Source organism: Pezoporus flaviventris, unplaced genomic scaffold (genome assembly GCF_033815535.1).
Source record: "Pezoporus flaviventris isolate CSIRO_AGI_PZ_B2104156 unplaced genomic scaffold, CSIRO_AGI_Pfla_v1 ptg000015l, whole genome shotgun sequence".
NCBI lineage: Eukaryota > Metazoa > Chordata > Aves > Psittaciformes > Psittacidae > Pezoporus > Pezoporus flaviventris.
In genome coordinates this window covers 23,289,196-23,312,220 of record NW_026892563.1, presented here as the reverse complement: position 1 = coordinate 23,312,220, position 23,025 = coordinate 23,289,196, and the positions used below count along the sequence as shown (strand labels likewise).

Sequence of the window (23,025 nt, the reverse complement as noted above, 5' to 3'; positions counted from 1 at the left end):
CTATTCTGCTCGCTTGTCCCTGAGGGGAGTTTCCAAAGGGTCCTATTGACTAACTCCTTGAACAGTTGGAGTTTTGTTTCCTAAAATTCAGGATCCTGAGTTTACTTTCTGCCTGACCTTCAGAGCTGTGAACTCCCAGCGCATGATCACTGCAGTTCAGGCTGCCTCCAATCTTGACATCACAATTAACCCACTTGCACTGGTGACCATCAGGTCCAGTATCTCATCTCCTCCAGTGGGGCTGTGCATTACTCGGCTTAAGAAGTTATCTTCAATGCATTCCAGGAGTGTCCTGGATTGCCTACAGCTTCCTGTGCTGCAGATATCAGGGTTGATATCTGAGAGCAGAATGAGAGCCTATGAGCATAATGCCTCCTGTAGATGGAGCAAGAAAGCTTGTCATAGGCTCACCTTGATCAGGCAAGGTTCCCACACCAATTGCAAGGTTACTACATAACTCTTAAAGTAATATTTTAGAATTAAAAGGCCGCTGTAGATATTTTCATCTAATCTATTTTTGTATTTAAACATACAGACACAGAAATTAAATGAAGCTTAACCTTCATTATGCCTCTATTTGGTTAAAAAGCAAGCAAAAGTGTCAGTGACCAGAAGACCAATCTTGAATTGTGTCCTTAAATTAGAAATTATTTGATCATCTCTTTTGTATGGTAGGAAGAAATACTCCGCATTATGATGATGTTGCCTTGCATGATTCCTGGTGCATGCAGTAAATTTCTTCTTTTACTGAATTTTTGGTTTGATTTTTTGTTTTGTTTTGTTTTGAATTGCTTTGTTTTGGTTTATTTTTTATTCAGATTGCCTGAGAGTTTAGAAAACTAATGTGAATCCAAGTCACAGGGTAACTACTGAAACAAATCCTAACTTATCTGTTTTGGAAAAAGGGAGAATCTCTGAGGGAGCAGCTTATCATATATCTCAGTTGTTCCTTTATCTGTCATAAACAGATGGAAGAGCCTTTGGTAAAAATAGGTATTTTAGAAAGGTACTTGCACATCAGAGGGGAATAGTGAATGTACCATTCACTTAGTGAGACTGCTTGTCATGCCCTTTTAAGGGTGTTGGAGTACTACCTGGAGACATAGGATCTTGCCAGTGTGCTAAAAGGGCCCAATACAAAACCTATTAATGTCAGTGGAACAATTCCCATAGACTTAGATGAACTTTAAATCAGGATAAGCAAGTACTCATGTCAGTATTTTATTTGAGTCATATATGGGCCCACAAAGGAGAGGAGGCATTTGCAAGCTAGAATAAAACATTTTCAGATCCCAGTAGTAAATCTCACTAGGTGTGATTTCATGATCCTGAAATGGCATTGGGCTTTGTTTTATACTGTCATCAATGAACAAATGAGCTGATAACTTCTAGCAGACGTGCAGAAGAAGCTTGTGTTGACAGAAAGACCTCCTATATATCAAAACAAAGTAACTTGTAGGAGTTGCAAAAACTGTGTTTTCTTTCTACCAGTTTTATTATTTTACTACTTCCCCTGCATCAGAATTTGATCTGTTCTATAGTTGAGGCAGATTTTAGCTAATCCCTTTCAACAGTGCGAATTCTAATAGTGTGAGACATGGACGAATCCATATTTTCAGATAGTTATGTACACTACTTTTAGACACAACTACAACCAATACAAATTTCTGGCTGGATCTTGGATTTTTATTTTAACACAATTCAGTGCTGTAGTGATAGATAAATAAGTAGGATAACCTACCATTTTGAAGGGGGGAAATTACATGTTGTTAAATACAGATTTGTTAAACTTAATTTACTTTTGTTTATCCTTACCCCCATCATAGATACGGCTGAAAGAACATTAATAGTGTGTGAAATTTTGTTTGTTTTTTTGTTTTTTTTTGTTTTTGTTTTTTTTTGTGTGTGTGTGTCTTTTGTTTTGTTTTGTTTTGTTTTTAATAAGCAATTGATTGTTGTTTTTTTTCCCCTAGTGCTGCAGAGAAGATATGTACATACTCTGATTTGATACCATTTTTTCCTCTGGTCTTTTCACTATCTTATCCTCATTTGTTTAGATTTTTGAATCTCTGAAGATAGGCCTTAGGTGTAGCTTGGCACTTAGTTTTCAGAGCAGCTGTCGTGCAATAGGAGCTACCGCCGCAGGAGCCCCGTCAAATGAGCAGTTTTTGAATATAAATTGGAGAGGACGAAAAGAGAGAGAGCTCATAGGAAACAGCATATGTCTGATTTTCAGATTGATAGATTTAATGTTGAAGTTCTTTTGTTGTCTTGAAGACTGTAAGTTTATTGACAGCTTAGCTTATAATCCCTTGGGTTTCTCTAACATCTCCTGAAAATTGAAATCTTGAACAGATGAAACAAATGTCCTTTGCAAAATCACAGAGAGTGTATGAACTGGAATTTTAAGATGCTCACAGACCAGAATATTGTCTTACAGATCTCCAAAACCAAGCTGATACTCGGTACTCATTACTGATGCAATCTAATACATGAGGGGTACATAATTGGCTCATTTTTAAGACTGATTGCACATCACATTGCATTGCCAGATGTGCCTATGTCCATCATGATGTGCATTATTACAGACAAAAGAAGTGCCAAAGAATGAATAAAGTGGCTTATACTGGCATAAGCAATTAGGTTTGTGTGCTTACAGGAGATGAGAACACTTTTCAACATAAGAAAGATTAATTCAATAGCTAAAAGAGATCAAGAACAAATCTGGAATAAATGTCTACCTCTTCTACTTATTTAGAGTAAGATGTGCAGTTCAGCAGTGGGTGCCATATAATGGTCTTCCATGTCCCAGATGAACTCCATTGTCAGCAGCTGAGGTGAAGGTTTATTCTCTTTTGTTGCATTTTGAAGAGTTCCTTCATTGTACAGTGAACTTCAGAAAGTGTGCATTTACCTTGGAAAAAAGTATCAAAGAGACCCAATTACAGCTGGTCAATTTGCCCCCAACAAACTTATCCGGTCTTAAAATACTTTAAAAAAACAAACAACAAAACAATTCACAAAAAATAGCAGCCAAAAAAAAAACAAACAAAGAAAGAAAAAAAAAACAGGAAGGGTTTTCCTTGACCATCAAGTCCAATGATCTGCTACTGTAAGCTAATCATGACATAATCTTGTTCATAAATGCACATCTCCCTTTAATAGGTCTAGTCTGTGTTTGCAGAATTGTTCTTTTTTTTTACTCTTAGGCATTGGTTCACAGCTTCATTTTCTCATGGTTAGAAATCATCTTCTAATTTACAGTGCAATTTTCAGGCCAAATTATATACCTTTGTTCTAGTGCTGATACTGTCTTTTAGCTTTAATAGCCTTTCCCTCTCCCTTGTGCTTGTTCCCAGATGTATTTATAGAGAACAATCACCTACCTTCTTATCTTACATTTTGCTAGGCTAAACAAGCCAAGCACTTTCAGTCAGTTCATGTAAGATTGGCTTTGTTTGCTATGCACTAAATCTCTTTCTAAAAAATTACCAAAAGACAGACTTACTGGGAAATAAAATTTCAGTGCATGCCACAGAACATTCAGAAAGCCTTCCAAACTTGTTTCAGACATAAGTCTGAAAAAAAAGCAAGAAACTGTTTTTAAGCTACAGATTATTAAATCCATAAGTCAAAGTTGCAGGTAATCAAAGTTCAGTAATAATGCTGTAAATGCTAGTTTATATATACAAATTTCTGGAAAATTAGACCAGTCCAATTTACTGTGCAGCACAAGCTAAACCAGGAAGACATTATTTTCTTTGTAGAACAGGAAAGGAACTGAATTTAGAAAAACTAAACCAAAGAATATACCATTACCTCAAAAAAAAAAGAAAACAAAAAAAAAAGCCAGGTGTCTACCCTTATTTTCCTGCAAAAAGCCTATTTAAATGAAATCTAATACATATGCTTGTGTCTGAGGTTTTACACTGGGACCATGTATTGGGCATATCTGGCAATGTTTGGGTGGCAGGGGTCTATGGAGGGAGTCCATGAGCTGCCCTGGGCCAACCAGGCAACCAGTGGAAACAGACCACTTGGTTTCAGCACTTGAACAGGCAGAGTTGATGACTTACAACTGTTTGTCTGGCAAGGCAATATACAGTAGTAAAGGCTCAGTTCAATACTGGCAGCCAAAACCATCAACAACCGGTCTCAATTGATGTTTATTATATTTTTTTTGTTTGTTTGTTTCTAGCCCGGGACTTGCTTGAAATTCAGTTATCTGAAGTCAATAAAAGTTGACTACTTTAGTAGTAAATGTAATAATACAGGGACTGTCTTGATCCTAGAGAAACAAAACATGTCACTATGTAAAATTTTGCCTTTTCTCTCCTCTTTGGTGTTTTCAACACACAAGGCAGTTAGTATGTGTGGCAATTAGGTTATCCCCCTCACCAGCATAGCCTTCCTTCTCAATGTTGAGACAAAGAGAAGGAGCTAATATTGACCTTGGAAACAGTTTAGTGTCTTTCCCCTTCACTTAAAAAGAAGAGTTTTCAGTCTGAAAGGCAGTCAGTGTATTACCTTGTATAATGTTAAAGCTATATAACTTTTAATGCATTAACTTCTTTTAACTTCATGCTATGGAACGCGGAAGTGTATCAAGAATCAGACTCCAAAAAGACTCTAAGTATAAATGAAGAGCTGAGGCTAGACTGTAACTGATTCATCCTCCCTTTCCTCCTGCAGCCAAGCTAATATTCCTTACCCTGACAACATGATATTTAAGATCTGCTTGACTTACCAGAGTTACTTGCATTTTATCACCTATTGTTGATGACTGCTGGTAATAAAGCTCCAGAGTTCCTATCATCTCAATGAAATTCATGCTTCTGTGGTTGCTACTGCTTGATTATACCAGGCCTAGACTTTCAGACATCAATCTATATAATTGGGTTTTCTTTCTATGTAAAAAAAAATTTAAGGAGGATGAACCAGATACTGTGTTAATCTTGAATAAACCCTTTAATTTATTGTATTGATAATATGCACTGAAAAATATCAATGGAATTATTTATATAGAAAATATAGATTTTTTTAAAGCTAACATATATTTATAAATTGTTTCCAATTTGCTCAAACAGTTAGACTATTTTCATTAAAACAATAAGGAATGAGAGGAAAATATGTACTATCTTTTGGCTTGTATATGGCAGGATTACTGTCAGGCACTTCCTATGATAATGAAGGTCTGATGGGTATAAAGGATCTAATTTGATCCTCTTGCTATTTTTTTTTCCACTAAGAATAAAAGTCAGCTTAAAACACTTCTGAAAAGTCTTTTCAAAATACCTGAAAATTCTTCTACTGATAATGTATATACACATAATATGAAGATTCTTGAACCTTCCTGCTAAAGCAGAGAATAAAACTGTTTAGGATTTTCAGTTAAAATGTTTATTATCCTCTAAAACTCTCAAATTTTGTCAAAATAAGCTTTTTAACTTACAATTTGTTTAACAACTATAATGATTTTCAACATAAAAAATTAAAACACTTTGAAGAAAATGGAGGTGGGTTTTGTTTGTTTCTTTTTTGTTTATATTTTAAGAAAACATGCTCCAATCACAATCAAAGATAGATAACTTAAAAATGTTAAAACAAAGATATTTTAGAGACAGGAAATATTTCTTTATTTTTATAATTCTTGAAGGTAAACATATGATAAACTTTCCCGGAACTTACAGGATGGACTTAAAGTGACAGACAAATGCAGGAGCTGAAATAATGCATTGAGGTAAAAAGTGAAGAATATTAAAACTCAGATTATGTCATAAAAATTAAATAGTATCACAGATTCAAACATAAAATGTAGTAATAGGTGCAAAATGGAATTCTTTACATGAAGGACTTGACAAATAATGTTGTCTTAATTTGGTAATCAAAAACATTCATGAGATCGGGGACAAGCTGGAAAACTGTCTAAATAAAATCAGAACTAGCTTTGCTAATATAAAGAGCACTGTGAAAGTCTTGCTGCAGAAAATCCTACAAGAGAAACATTTAATAATGAACAAGAACAAACAGGAGAAACAGATATGGCTGGCAAAGAATATATAAATGAATGCAAAAGAAAAGAGAACAATAAAAAGAATGTAAATACAAAGCCAAACTAAAGCAACAACAAAACCCAACAATGAGCAAACAAACAAAGAACACCCAAAAAAAACCCCAAACCACACAAGGGAGAGTCAGAATGCTGTAAAGCTCTAGCAGAGATAGACTTTATTGTGCTCAGTGAAAAAGCTCACCCAGTGATATCACAACTGTCTGGCTGAAATGAGGACTAGGGCTGAAACTAAGAAGGCCATTTTAAGGAATTTCTTCTTAAAGCTTAGGAGCTGGTCTTCTGAAACATCTGAAAAAAATCATATCTCTGAGAGTTGCATTTCATATTTTCTCCAAATGCGTGTTAGGTAACTAACATCGCACATGTCTAACTGCATGCATAAATATATAAATAAGGAAGGTGTCTAAAACTTCTAATCTTTCCAATGAAATACCAAATGCAGTTGGTTAAAGCGATTCTTTTCTTGGTTTTGTAGGGTTAATGTATTAAATTCACTGTCAAAAAAAAAAAAAAAAAAAGGTGGCAACAGAGCAACTTGAGAGACTGGAGGGTGAGGAAAAGAAAAATACTGATTTTGTGGAAAAACCCGGTTGTAAATACTTCTCCTTCCTTGCCCTCTGGTAACCTGTGTGTTTACTCCAATTCCTTTTATCTAGGTGTGGCACTTGGGTAGTTACAGCATGTTAGTTAGCAAGTATTTTTCCAGTATTCGTGGATTCAGGTATTAATGACTGCATAGCCAGTGGTACAGCTAGGAAGCTTGTTAACACTGCTGTGTTTAAGTCCCAGTAAGCAGGAAGTTACTGAAAACAAAATGCACCTACAAAAATGCCTCCTATTTTGAAAAGAAACCAATACTGTCTGCAAACTGAAAGTTAACAGATGCATTTTACATGGGCCTAGTGAATTACTACTATTCAAAAAACACATTAGAAGAAATATAATCCTGTTTGGCAGAAATTGGTTTTTATGTAGTGAAAAGTCTAAGAGTATTCAGACACCACTGAAGTTATCCTTTATTTGAACAATGTGATAATGCCTGTGTGATTTTACCTACACAGTCAGAAATGATATAGTTTAACTTCCAATGAAGAATGAAATAATGCTCCCTAAGGTTTAGAAAAATTAGTCCATTGAAATAAAAAATATAATTCATACTTATTCAATTGTTTGTATACCAGTGGCTGAAACATAACACATTAAGGAAATTTGATCTTCATAAAAATATCTATATGAAAGCAGTTAAATAAACAGAACTTAATGTAATTTCAGAACTAGCTTTGTTTTTTGTTTTTTTTTTTGACATGTAGCTTTAAAGTTGGATTCTCTTACACTTGTATGTACTAAAACTTACATTCCTAAATAAAGATTCAATGCATGAGTTGTGTCTGTGATAATTTGGGATAAACAATGTGTCTGACAGCTAACTAAAACCTATTAGTTTATTTTATAGATGGAGTTGGGCTTCTATTTTTCAGATTATGTGCTTTTGCTGTATATGTTGTATTAGTAGGACATCTCACTATTGAAAGTTTGGAAATATCATTGTCTTAGGACCACATAACAAAAATAAATTTGTTCTCTCTGTATGCCCTGTACCCACTTCAGACTCTATACAACATCCAGATTTCTCTATGTAGCAACTATTTTAGATGAGACCAAAAGACTTTCTTTTTCTTACGCTGACCTTTCTTTGCATCTGTTCTTTCTGAACATGTAGAAAGGCCATCACAAGCTTTCTTAGAGAGCATACAGACAAGGTGAATATTTTAACTATTCCCTTACCATCTCACCAGATGATAGCTCAATTATTGTAGCTTTATGTAATTTCTATAAGTAAGTAACAATGTACAAATATTTTTTTTGTCAGATGATATTGCCAGTTAGTGGGCGAAAAATAGATGAACTCATTTCTGATAGATGGAGACTTGGCACAACCCAAAATTACATTACAAGGAAATTTGACATCCCATTCTAATTATGTCATTCATGAATGTTTATAACTTTAATTTGTACATTTTATATGGATGGAATGGGAAAAAGAGACCAGTTGTCATTGTCCAGTTTCTTATTTTCCTTGATTTGTGTGCTTCAGCTTTCACTTCTTACAGCTCCTAAGAGTCTAAAAAGGTAACATCCAAGGTACTGGCCTAGAAAATATTTGTTCTCAGAGACAATGGTTTCTTGAATAGGATAAAAGAAGAGAAGAGATGCAAATGCATTTTTCAATAATGTTATTAATTTTTAAAAGAGAAAATGATAGCATATATTAACCTAATTAATTATATATGAAATTAATAATAACTGTTAATGTATCAGTTAATGATATGTGAAATTTTATATTATATAGCTTTTAGCTGCTACTCATCTTTACCCTAAATTTCTCAAGGTCTTAGTGGAAAATTCTGGATGAAATTTTATCTCTCTATCAAGAGAAGTGAATAGAATATTTCCCTTGGTAGAAGTTGTAGGTTAATTAATAGGCTAATAAAGGGAAATTAGACTTACTAAAAATAACAAGGGAATATCTTCGTATTGACACAATGTTGAGCATCAGTATGTTAGTTTTATTCACAATGTCAAAAGAATTTTAGCTACAAACAGAAAAAAGCTTGAAAAAAGACTTTAAGATATAGATTAGTATGTAATATTACTGAATGCATATTAAAATGTATAATTTAGACTCAATTTGAAATAAATAAATATATAAATATATTAGAGGCTGCTTTACATTTTGAATTGCTCAGCAATTTTAAAACCCCAGCAATTCACATGCTGTTGCAATTGGTTTTCTGAGAGAGTTCTTATCATTATGTCAAATGTTGTTCTTACAGAATAAACTGTGACATATAAAGGCTTATTAAAAAAAACAGGAGGTCAAGAAGTAAGGGACTAGATATAGTTAAAAATGATTGGGGTTTACTCTAACTGATTGTAACAAAGAAAGATTAAGTTCAACAGTTCACCAGTTGCCACTTGGAATGTAATGGAAAACAATTATATTAAACTCTTAAATTTCTTGGGTTTTTTTTTAGCAAATGATACTTCAAATATGAAATGGCTATTGAACGGAAATAACCACAAGATAGTAGCCTTTTGAAAAAAAAAAACCCAACCTTGTTTAATGTATTTGCAACTCTTCTGGTTTGGTGACCTTTTGTTGATAGCCGTAGACTTCTCTGAAGTCACTAAATGAAACGTCAGTCAAAACAGAAGTTTATCAGTGTTTTCTCTGATCTTTACATTTGCTTGTATTTTATTTTCATTTCACACAACATAAAAGCATTCCATTTTCAAAACAGAAGATGAAAATGAGAAATTCTAGCATCAAAGAAGGAACTATGTGTGTGAAGTACAAGAAATTACCAACTAGAATGCACAACATTGTTAAGTAGAAGGCATTCATGCTGTAATCTGTAATGTCTGTTTCAGATTTTTAAGTACATAGAAACACATTGACAATCTCCAAATAATTTTGGAAACATTGGGGAATTTGTAATGAAAAATACAAATAACTAGTGCTTTGCCCTTTATAAGACTTATTATTCTCCAGTAAACTTTTCTCCATCTGAACAAGTGTTATGAAAAGTATTGAAGTTTTTTAATCACATGATTAACTGTATAGAAGAATGAATTTAGATATGAAATCCTATTGCAAAAACCAAACTGGAATTACTTTGGTACTAGGTACTTGAGAATCTGTTGTGGAAAAGCCGTTTACAATGGGTTATAACTGATGAACATTTGCCACCAAAGACAACATATATATACACAAAAAGGGGGAGTAAGTAAGTGAGCTAGACATGAGCTCAGTTTGGAACAATTATATTCATGATGCTCATCTGTGGAAAAAGTATTTTGTTGTGAAATACCTGTTAAATTTGATAAGGTATATGTCAAAATCAGTTGAAGTATGTTTTTAGGTTCAGATTTCAATTTTTGGTCATTTTCTTTAAAAACAATTTTAACCTATTTTGTTGACTTTTTATAAAGAGATTTGTAGATAAGTATACTTTATATAACCTGCTCTATTCCAGTGAAATGACATTATAGAAATGACTGCAAACTAAGTTATGTGCTTATCTTTGCTGATGTGGGTGGTATTTCTACTCTCTGTGGTACTCATTCAAAAGTTAAGTTTAATCATAAGGTTAAAAGAGAAAGTAGTTTCATTGAAAAAAATCTTCTAAAAATATCAGATTTTCTGCATGATATAGACTGAATTCTTATTATTGTATTCAAATCAAATGCATGAAATATTCCCATATGAACAAATTCTGTTTTGAGATATGCATGTTGATTTCTTTTTCGGTATGTTTGGATCTGGGTTTCACACAGACAAAGCATAGGCTGCAGTGTGTCTTTACAAAAAATGCTAGTGGAGCAAATTTGTTTGCCTGATATTATGACACTTGGGCTACAAAGATCGCTCATTTCCTCAGGGAATTCAGTCATGATTCACACCATTTTGAAGCCAGAGATGTGGAATGTTGTTTTATTTTTACGGGGAATTTTCAATCTGTGTACTATAATGAAGTCTTTAGGCATTTCCTAGAAGATTCTTCACTCTGAAGCCCACTTTTCTCTAATGTCTTCCTAATGATTGTGACTTGACAAGTCTAAGATGTGTTTTATTTGTTTTTAGCCTTGAGGTATAAAATTCATTCAGATAGATATTGTTTGGTATTCATCAATGCATTAAAACAATATCACATGGTTTTCTAACTTGCTATTAGTCATGTACAGAAACAGTACGATGGACTCAATGTCAGGATGGATGTGTTCGCTTCACAGCCTTTAGGAAAAATTCTCCACTGTCTCAAATTACTCTTCAGCTCTGGAATAGCACAGATTATTTCTCTCAAATTTTATTAAACCCACCAACAGCTAACATATTCACTGTAGGTTCAATTTGAAGCTAATTTTCTACCGTCTCAAGCATGACTTTTCCACTGAAACATTAATGGGGGAAAATAGCTGCATAAATATAAATCCATAACAATATAATTTATGCAGACATCCCTACCTATGTTTTGTTGTGGTGTCTGTCACTATTACAGTCTCTCGAGTGAACTATAAGAAAGGTTAAAAAAACTGAAGGAAAAAAATCATTAATTATGTGTAATTTTTCAGCACCCAACTGTGAAATTAAAAGTTGCTTTTTCCTTTCTAAACTCTCCAAACATATTTTCACTTACCTGTCTGAAAAGCTTCTCAGGGAAAAATCTTCCATGTCTTCTATACTGCTTTTTGGGTTTTATTTCAATTTTAATATTAATTTAAATGAAACATTTATATGCCATAGGTCCAGATGGAAAATAAATTGCATATTAGACTGTACACCTCTTTTCCTGAACAATACATAATGCAGACTAAGTTATGCGTATGTCTAAGAATGCAGGCATCAAAATGGACAGTAGTGCTTCTTTACATTGACATCCAAGAAATCCACAGTATTTAGAACAAGACTTCCCTTTTGTTCCATGTCAGTTAATTGCATTAATAGATGCAGTTAATGCAGATGCAACCAGAAAAGCCTTTCTATTACTTCCTAGGAACTCAAGGGTAAAATATTAATATATGAGAATACCTTCAGTATGTGAGATTTTGATCTGGAACACTTCACTGTTGAGCTAGAACAACAGAGGAAGATTTCATGCATTTAATTTCCTATCAGTACAGTCACATGTTGTTCTTTACAGTATCAATATAATTGACAATGAATAGAAAGGAAGTCCTAAACTTAGTAAAGCTTTGGGAAAAAGTACATTTCATGCAGAGTCCTTTTTTAATTTTGAAGAGAATATTTGTGTGTTTTCCTGAGTTTTTTTTCACTCTGTTAGATTCATACCACACTATCTTCTCTAATACAACTTGGCAGAGCACAAGGAACACAACTTGATTTGGGTAGTCACAGTGCAATGTGTCCTCAAGACAACTTTGAAAACAAAAGAACGAAGTACCATGAGACAGACTGTGGGAAATAGTCTGGGTCTTTTTTTTTGTAACAAGCAGTAAAAAGCATATTTTGGAACAAGTACTTCTCACTCTCTTTCTGACTTGTATATTTTTGTTTTATACATTATACAGTGGTGGATCCCTTCAATGAAGCAGTAACAGTACAATCTAAAGGAGTATGTGTCGTTCGCAAAATATGCTTGGACAGACTCTTAAAATAGAGGAAAAGAAATCTCCTCTCCATCCTGCCCAGGAGGAAAAAAAGAGGGAATGAGAGTTGCCGGCTGGCTTTAAACCACACCACCTGTCACACAGAATCATAGAATTGTAGAATCGACTGGGTTGGAAAAGACCTTTAAGATCATCAAGTCCAACCATTAACCCAGGACTGCCAAGTCCACCCCTAAACCACATCACTAAGGGCCTTAGCTACCCGGTTTGTGAATGGTTCCAGGGACGGTGACTCCACCACTACCCTGGGCAGCCTGTTCCAAAGCTGATCATCCTCTCTGTGAAGAAAGTTTTCCTAATATCCAATCTAAATCTCCCCTGTCTCAGCTTTAGGCTGTTACCTCTTGTCCTATTGCTTGTTACTGGAGAGGAGACAGACCCCACCTCACCCCTGCCTCCCATCAGGTAGTTGCAGAGATCAATAAATTCCCCCCTGAGCCTTCTCTTCTCAGACTAAACACCTCCAGATCCCTCAGCTGTTCCTCATCATGCTTGTGCTCCACACACTTCACCAGCTTTGTTGCCCTTCTCTGGACTCGCTCCGGCACCTCAATGTCTCTCTTGTAGTGAGGGGCCCAGAACTGAACATAGGATTCGAGGTGCACAGACATGTCTGCACAGTCCCTCAGCATGCTCCGACTGCCGCTGCTGCTGCCCAGAGCGACCACTGACACGCTAGGGAAGGACGGCCACAACTGCCCAGCTCTCTGCCGCATGCCTTATCAGTTATACTTACCTCCTCTTCTTAAATCACTTTGCCTTCTAAAGAATCACAATTAGGCTTAGTGCTAAGAAAAAAGCCTTTCAGTCTGAAGGATGACTACATGACTATCAGGTAACAAAAAATAAATATCCTTCTGTCTTTTTTAATGTTCATATTCTGCAGATGATGTAGTTTATTTAGGTTACTCACTAAGTGGTCACTCCCTGATGGCTGATGCTTCTAATGAATCGTTATTAAAATATGCAATAATTTCATTTTTCTATGAAACCTGTTTGGTCCCATAATCCAGAAAAAAAAACAAACACCACCAAACAAAACCAAACCACATTCAAAGAATTCTATTTTTTATGATCGTTACTGATTACTGAACCACAATGCATAATATTATTAGGAAAAGAAAATAAATAGTCATGATGATTTTCAGAAAAGCTCTTTCCCATTTATTTTTCCTTTCTGCAAATTATGGGATAAGCTAACTAAATGGACTTCAACAAGAAACTGTTCGGAATAGACCCTGTTCAGCAAACTGCATTTTAAGGAAAAGTCAATTATACCATATATATGGACAGAATTGCTGATCAGAAGTGTACTGAATTTGATTTTTTTCTTCCAATATAAGGTTTATGTACTAATCTTGCTACTTTCAATGGTCAAAAAAGAAAAAGAGTCAGCTTATTTTGCGTTGAGCTAGTAGTATTTTTCTTAACTCTGTCAGTTTTATATTCTCTTGTTATTTGTTTCTAAGGAGACATATCCTTAAAGATGTCCAAACAAAACACCCAAGTGCAACTTCTCTGTTTCAAGAAACAACAGACTAAAGCTTATCTGTCAAAGAAGTCTTATTTAACAAGTAATGAATTATATTTATTCAGCAATACCTCAAATATCGGAAACATCTTATGTATGAGCAGTTCTTTAGGTCTCACTGGTATGTCCATCTTTGAGAATATATTTCCTCTCTGATAGTTTCTATCTGTCCTTGTGAGCAAAGAAACCTCATTGTATGATTTCTTTGTGTGCTTAGTGATCATTACATTTGCGACCTTGGGCATAAATAATTATAAACTGCCATTGCTATTTCAAGAAGTTAAACGTCTGTCAAAAGTTTCAGATAACTGGCCCCATCTTATAAACCAGATTCTTCAATTTTCAAGTCCAGACCCTCAGTTACCCTTGTGGAACACTGAGAAAAAATCAGAAGTGAATGATCCTGTTCTGCCACTCCATGGTTATGGGTATGTGTTGCTCTTTTGGTAAAGGTAAGAGGCAAGACTCTTGGGTAATTTAGAAATGGCTATTTCTCACAAAGTTCGTGCCTACAGCTTATCCAAAGGATATATTTCACCACAGTGTAAGGAACTCTTGTAAGTCTGGGTTTGAGACAAGAACAATAACAAAAGAATGAAATTCATTTAGGAACACTGAAGATTTATGAAAGCAAGAGGTCACTTTTTTATAGGGGAGCCTTGTGGCTACTTTATTTTCCTTTTGGCAAACTGATTTGAAAACATTTGTTGCTTTAGATATGGTACTTGTACTATCTATAGTGACAAAAATAACCTAGATAAGAAAACACTAAATGCCACAAAAGCTAAAATTAACCTTTCTAATTGTTAGGCTTGAACTGCCACTAGAAGCATCTCTTACAGAGAAAAATAAAATTGGCTTTCAAGAAGAAAAATTAATTCTTTAAGTCACCATCCCGAAATCTTTCCAAAAGTGTTTGAACAAATACCTTCTCTTTTTAATTGTGTCAGCTACTAAGGCTCTATTTCACTCTTATCATGGAAATGCAAGCCAAGTTATTTCACAGTTTGATTCAGTGTTTCCCAATTGCATTTGGGATAAGATAGTGAAAGCATGCACAGGAGGTGATAAAATGTGGTGGATAAGCAAAACAAGCTCTTATTTTGTAAAAGTGGAGGACATGCTTCTACCCATCTGACTTAAAGAAAATGACAGCAAAAAACAAAACAAACAAAACCCCTACCAAATCAAATAAAATTCCCATAGCTCCTTCTCTTTGACTGTCATAATGGGACTTATTTCTATTTCAACCTTCTGACCACTGCAGTCAGCGCTTTTGAAATACTTTTTAACCTGAAAGGAACTCTCAGCGTGCTGAAAACAGTTGAATGCTTAAGACAAAGTGAAGGAATTCTTCGCTTCTTTGAAGTTCTTGGAGTTTGTTTAAAACAATGATGTATGACTATATTTTTTTTCCATGGAACATAACAAAAAATTGGTCAAATATAAAGAGAAATACATAGAAAAATATGTTTGTTCATATATGAAAATATTTGGGAGAATGATGGAAGCAGGAAAATTTTACAGCCCTGACATTTTTAATTAGTATTTAAACTTACATAGCTAACACTGTGACATTCTCTCTTTGTTCATTCACATAAAATCAGTGGATCACAATGAATGACTCATTTAATGTGATAATCATGTAATCATTTTTAAGCAATGATACTTAATTTTTTTAGTATGTTTTTCACTGAACCTGAGTATTTTAGAGTACTAAAATGTTGCAGGAATTTTCATGTGATTTAGACAACAGTCTCTTTTACGAAGAAAGTGTTACCTTGAATTTATTAAAAGTTCTTTTAAAGAAGAGCTGTGTTTTTTCTTGGTCTTATCCATTTCTTTTAAGATCATTCCAAATGATTGGAATGGCCTATTCAGAGGCCATTTTTCTATTAGAACAATATTCTTATTTATATCTGGATAATGGGTTCAGCCCTAAAAAAAAATTGTAATTTTATAGTGTTCATTTTTTCCTTGGGGAATTAAAAGTTGATGTTAATTATTTTAATCAACTCTTAAAAAAAATAGATTAAAAATACAATATGTAAACATGGGACAATATAAAATACAAATGGATTGTCAGGGTCCAAAACTTTGTGTAGATACTATTTAGAAATCAATTGAAAATATGTTTTTTATCTCAGACATTAGAACATAATTCTGTTCTTCAAGTAGATATGGTAGTCTTTAAACAGTTATTGCAAATTTACAAGTAAATAAGTTGATTATTAAAACTCATTTTCCTATAGTTGCTCTCAATTAATTGTTGGATTATTCAATTTGTTGGTAATGGGTAATTCTCAAACTAGGTAAGGTTTTAGTCTGGTGAAACTCACTACTCATCCTCTCTCAAGTAATAACTCACACTCAAAAAAGAGGACGAATTGTACAAAATAATTTTAAAAGCTTTTTCCTATGCTTTCCAACTTCATTGCTCTCTTCTCGAAACTTGCAACATCTTCTTTTTTAGAAAGAGTTATACTTTATCCAAAAGAAAGAATGAGGATCTTATTTGTTACCAATATACATGCTTAAGAGTGCTTTCTCTTTTATTGACAACATTCATTAAATGGAATTTAGTCCCAGTTAAAATCAACAAGAGAAAGAAAGAAGAAAATGGTAGCCTCCTGATGACTGAGCTTGACAACTCTAGTTCAGGAATGTATCCCCATTCAAGGAGCATTCTGAAGCATTTGGAACTGAAATATTGCTAAAAGCGAAGCAGTTGACAAAGTTTTTCCCTAGTAGGAAGAGAGATATATCAAAAAAACTTGATAGGGTGCTAATACCAAGCTGAGTACTTCACAGGGTTCAAATGCTTCTCTCAAAAGCATGCAGTCAGAACTTTCAAGCTGCTTTCTTAAAGCTTTGTTACTCAGGTGCCTACAAAGTACTGTTTATAATTTAAGGGCCTAAAGATCTAAAATAACTGTGGCTATATTATTGTTTCACAAACACTGACTGAAATGTTCTGCCATCCTTACCTGTTCAAAAAAAAAAGCAGACCCCAAACAGTATTTGACCTACAGACTAATTGTCCCTTGAAATATAATGTCTTTGTGTCAAAACCTGGTCGGTTAGAATTACTTCACAGACTTTTTCCTGGAAAAATCAGCTTGATCTGATTTGTCTCAAATTCTTCAGAATTTTAATAAGACAACCAGTGAATCTCTACATGGATAATCAGGTGAAAGCTAATTTCTCTTTTTTTGGAACAGTTAGAACTGTGAAATGACGCCGTCCCATTTCCTCATGGCTTGTTAAAATTAGAGCTGTTCATTACCCAACTGATGGCAGTTATATGTATTTATATTATTTTTTTTCAATTTAAATCATAAGTTTATTACTGCCAATTCTAAATTAATGAAAAACTATGGGAGTTTTTCTTTTTTTTTCCCATTGAATTCAATGGGAACAGATAGTAAATATATTTTGGAGTTTCAGGCCTTAAATGACAACTCAAGGACATTTTTAGTAATCCATTGAATAACAACCATAGAGAAAAAAAAGTCTCTCTTTCAAAGAAATTTGAGTACTCCAGTCATTGTCCCAGGCAATACACTCAGATTTTGTTTTTTTTTTTTGTTTGGGAGGGAGGTACATTTTAGTTTTTATTTCACATACCATAAATGATTTAGCAGGTGGTGTGTGTTCTGTTTGGTTTTGGTTGCTTTTTGTTTGTTTTTCTGTTTTGTTTTTGTTTCTTTTCCAAAAGAGGCAGTTTAATAGAAGCAGGTACTACATTTTCTAACAGGTTTCACAAACAACATTCTTTAGAGCCAATAACTATAGGACTGCTTTCTTAAACTTTCTGTTGGAGTACTCGGATGATTTACAAACTAACTGGAAAAAAAACAACCACCATGTCCTAAAACTGGACATGATTTCATAAGGCTTTATATTGTGTTTGAAAAATTTTATCAGAAGCAACAAACTTATATTGAAAAATCCCAGGAAGAGTGCTCAGAGAACATTTTTTTTAGAAGTGATATACCTTTTGTATGTTTTTTTTTTTTTTTTATTCTGGATACCTAAGAGATACAAACACAAATGAAAACCAATGGTTTCACTCTCTTTAAGTTAAGAAACAGTCTTTCTAAGGCATAAATAGAAGGTGGAAAATAATTTACAGTTTCACTGTAATTTTGTTAATTAATAGCAACTGTATTTCAATTAGTAGGAGAAGAAAATTGAGATCTTAGTGCCTCTGACCTTTAACTTTAACTACAAGGCTTGAGAAACATAGCAAAGTGAGTTAAACTGTTCATTTTCTTAAGCTGTAATATCTGGAAGAGAGTTTAAGTGCACTAGCATGACATGATAATGCATTTAAGCTTTCCTTCTTTCTCTTGACATTTGAAATATCAAGTGTACTACATAATCATTTCTGTCTCCTTTTCCTAGGGGTTCTTGACCTATCTTCAAAGTATGAAAGGTGATAGTGCATGCAGTTGAAGACTGAAAACAAAACAACCCCATTTCATTCCATGCCAGCTGAGTAAAAGATGGCTGCAGTTTGAACTGTAGCCCTTTGCCATGTCTTATATTAGATTCTTCAAAGTCTTTGTTTAGTTCAAATTTGAAATTTTGTTTTGTTTGAATGATAAAAGATTGCAGAATACAAGGGAAATTTATGTTTCTGTCATAATACTACCTGTAACTTCAAAAAATCCACATACAGGACTAAACCTGACTTACACATATAATGTGCAAGTTATTGATGTAAAAAAAACCCACCTCTATGCTTAAAGAGACTAGAATCCTCAAATACTATATTGAAAGAAACATGTGAAAGCACAAACCTTTTTTTAATTATGTACTAGGTTAAAATAAATGGTTCAGAGCAGTGCTTGCTACTTGCCTTTTAAAACCTACTTTTAACTTTTAGCTTTCTCTCTGCCTGTGTTGGTGATGAAAACTCACAAAACTTTCACAATCAGTACGCAGAGCGAAGTGCACCAGATTATAGCTTCAATTTAAGGGGAAAAAAATCCCCACCTTATTGGGATTGTCAGAAGAAAGGTGGAAGAGTGTTCTGAGTTAATTACAGTGTCAGAGGAAAGGTGGAAGAGTGTTCTGAGTTAATTACAAAGTATTTTCCAGTGTAAAGCATAAATATTCCTTCTTTACAGAAACATACATAGATAGGGAGCAAACAGGATTGAGTATTCCAGGGCGCATGCTTTGGAAATGAAGTGGGTTTAGCTCAAAGAATTGTTCCAGTTGTTTCAATATGTTAAAACACTGACTATGAAACAATCCTTCTGGTGATAATATTCATTTTGAATTATTTTGTCTGATTTCTCTTTCTGAACAAGTATATGAATTTTCAACTGAAATGTTTTGAGCATCTGCAGTGTTTTAGATGGTTGTCTCAATTTTTTAGATATGTTCTGTAATCATATGATCATTTCTCTTAGTTCTTGAAAGCCATCACCACAATTTTAAAAATCACCTTACAATTCTGCAGAGCTGTGTGAAACTGTGAAGTCACTCTTACACTGCTTTAAATGACCAGTGAGTGGTGTGAATAATAAATAATCCAAAATCTCCCTCAAAAGCAACTATCCTTTTCTTACTCTGGTCTAGGTATCCACAAATGTTGAGACTTGATACTTGATACAAAAAACTATGGATGGTCTGTATCATGGCTTTCCTAAGAGCAGCCACAGTTCTGACAAGTGTAAAAGAATGCTACACAGGTTTCTGACCCTTAGTCAGGTTCCTGACAGTTTCCCGTTGTGTATAGCAAAAGCGAAAACACCTGGAAAGAAAAAGAAGGAAGCTTGCTAACTTTATTTGAGATAATACTATGAGTAAGCCAGTCACTTTAAGTGACACTTTGATGTCATATTTGCAGACAACACATATGGTCTCATGCATTTTCTGCTTAGAATGCTTCATGCTTTAAATGCATGAGAGTTTAAGTCCACATTGTTTACAATAACGAGAGCATTTCATTTCCTGCTAGGTCCCAAAGAAACATACTTTTGGATTTTTTTTCTCCACTGCCTTGCAGCTTAAACACATCATATTCCTTTCATGAATTTCTTAAAATAAATATGTAAATAAAAACTTTGAGGTCAAACTCAGAAAATTTTACTTTGTAGTTTGGATAGATCCATTTTTGTGTTGACTTCAGTGGAGAAACATTGAAGACAAAGTGCAGAACTGAGATGTCACTAAATATGCAGTAGCAGATAGGCTATCAGTAGGCCTATTCAAAAATGTTAAATTAAATGATCATAAAATTCATATCCTGCAGTAGAAGGACTGAAATGAAGGTGATGTTGTGAGACTGTCATTTGTGCTGGAAAATAGTGTTATCAGCTTCTATTTCAATTGGACAAAATTCAGATAGATGCCTTCCTTGCACATGGGATTTCCATGCGTCCTGTGTATTGATGATTTCAAAATCATCTTTATGGCTAAAGATTATCACAGAGACATGCTATCTTTTCATCAATCTATCTCTGTTCTAAAGAGCTCCTTAGAGCTTCTAGTAGAAGTGAATGAGATACTCTGCCACTGTTCCTTGCTAACTTTCTCAGGATATTTTTTTCATTATTTCACTATCTCTTGCTGCAAATTTTAGCTTTTCACAAGAAAAAGAAGTGTAGTATTAAAAAAGATTGACTTAATCTGAAAGTCATAGGGGGAAAATGGAAGAGGAAGAATAGATGAGAGCCTTGCTCTGGGAGAAAATAGGAAGAACAAAAAAGAAAAAATACAAGGGCATAAGTGTGACATGGAAAGTAAAATATGTAACAAATATTTAGCTAAATTAAAATTTAGTTGTTGTCTTCCAACTAATTAAAGTCTAATCACTTCATTTTCTGTTTTTATTTGCTGTAACAATCAGACATGGAAGCTATTTACATTATATGGTATTACAGACCTATTCCAATAAACTCTAAGGATTTGTCTTTATAGAGATGTTCATTTAGATTATCCCATGGTTTGAAGTAGAAGTGCAATTGGAACTGCAATATTTTATTAGCTTCAGCTACGGTCACTGTCTTTCTTAAATGAAGCATTTGTTATTTTAGCTGCTATTCTGTGAATTCAGACTCCCCCCATATCTGGAAATACTTTGCATATTATGTCTGATTCACTTTCAAAGTGAAATAAAATAACTGAAAATAAATCACCCATAACTCAGGGAGTTAGTTTTTCCCTGAAGAACTGATCCAGGTTAACTTCCTCCAGACCTAACTCAACTATCAAACAAACTACTGTCATTTGGTCTGTCTTATACCATAAAAAATTTGGCTGCATAGGCTAATGCCTGGAGAAGAAAAAACACATTTCTTAAATATCTATTTTCTTTCACGTCTCGAAATTCATCTGCTCATTTTTTTTGGACTTCTTGCTGTTTGTTTGCTTCCTCGCTTTTTGGAGGAAAGGAGAGCTTGTTTACAGAAATTCCCTCCCTGCTTAATGTTTACTCATATTCTAGACTTGGTTGAAAACTGGCACAAATTATCAAGGAAAGGTAAAAATATATTTATCAAAAAATAAAAATTAAATAAATATAACAATGCACTTGGATCCTGATGTAGAAAATGTAGACAGTTGCTTTCCTAAGCATGGAAAGAAAATGTGAGCAAGTGAAGTCAGTAACTGATTACAAAGAAGATTCTCAGAAAATCTGTGACATTGACTAGCTGGAAGGTTTCACATAAGTAATATGAAAGAGGGGGCCCATGTTCAAACATGAGTTCTCTAAGACCAAAATGAACTCCATTTGGATTATTCACGTGTTAAGAAAGTACATACATAGATATTAGTTTTTGCAGAACTGGAGCTTAGTTAATTAATATTGTAAAGGCTGTATGATGCTAAACCTCATAAGCTCATTTCAAAATACTGTTTACATTTCTTTCTTTTTGTTTTAATCACTATTTTCTGACCAGATTATTTTATTGACTATTGACATCACTTATACTATTACAATTTCTCTGGTATACAGTTGGCCTAAAATATCCTGTTTCCATACTACCTCGTTTATTAATTTTGCCTGAGGTTACTTTAAAATGTCATTGTTTTAGAACACCCTCAAAAAAATAAATGTTAGTGTATAAAGGAAAAAAGAAAAGGTACCTACATATTAGTGGGAGAATATTTTCCTGTACTACTATGTGTGATGTTTTTTCTGTGAAGGAAATCTTCACTACTGTGACATATTTCGTTGTGTTTGGTTGAAACAAATTGAATGAGAAACAGTGCTTTTAATTTTTATGTGACAGGTTTCTTCAACCTTTCATATATGCCAGATTGTACAGATTTCTAAATAGTTTGGGTACATTTTTTAGGAAATAGAAATAAGAAAATATTTTTCTGTTGTCATGGTTTAAACACAGTCAGCCACAAATCAAGCAGTCTCACCCCCCTGCCCCCTTTTTTTGGCCTCCCCCTGCTCCCGGAGGGATGGGAAGGATGATCAGAAAGAATGCAACTGCCATGGGTTGAGATAAGAAGAGTTTAGTAACTAAGGTATAACACAAATCACTACTGCTACCACCAATAATAATAATGATAAAGGAAATAACAAGGGAAGAGAACGCAACACCTCACCACCCGCCAACCGATAACTCACCTCCCCGCAGCCCGACCAAGCACCGACCGATACCTCCTCCAACCCTGCAGACTCAGCCCTTCTGAGTAACTCCCAGTTACATTCTGGGCATGAAGTGCTGTGGTATGGAATACTTCTTTGGTCAGTTTGGGTCAGGTGTCCTGTCTCTGCTTCCTCCCGGCTTCCCCTCCTCCCTGGCAGAGAATGAGGCTCACAAAGTCTTTGGCCAGACCAAAACATCAGGCCGAAAGTCAAAACACCGCACTGTACCAGCTACCAAGAAGGAGAAAAATCACTGCTACTGCTGAACCCAGGACATCTATGAAAACTTGAGGGTTGAACAAATTAAAGTCTGCATCTTGTAATATGGTATATTTAAAGGAAATGGTGATTCACAAGATTGAAAACTCCTCCTCAAGTGCATTTTAAATCCAGACAAGTAGTTTTGGGCAGTATCCAGAAGCTGTGAGGACAACACTTGTAGTTTCTTTTGAAGAAAAAAAAAAAAGTCAATGGAAAGTCAAAAGAAGTGCAGGACTTCTAACTTGTCCTTTTTAAACTTCATACTGTTCTTACTAGCCCACTCTTCCAACCCACCTGGGTCTCCCTGCAACGTATCTCTCCCTTCTGAAATGTCCACCTCATGACTCA

General features: G+C 34.3%; 1 long non-coding RNA gene across 1 annotated transcript; it reads right to left on the bottom strand.

The window, feature by feature from the left end:
• Positions 1–2,856: 2,856 nt before the first annotated feature.
• LOC133269162 (uncharacterized) lies at positions 2,857–11,346 on the bottom strand. The gene is made up of 3 exons (XR_009743342.1): positions 11,272–11,346; positions 3,509–3,578; positions 2,857–2,914 (listed from the first exon to the last, which is right to left on the bottom strand). It is a non-coding gene; the product is annotated as an uncharacterized LOC133269162 (long non-coding RNA).
• Between the last annotated feature and the right edge of the window lie 11,679 nt (positions 11,347–23,025).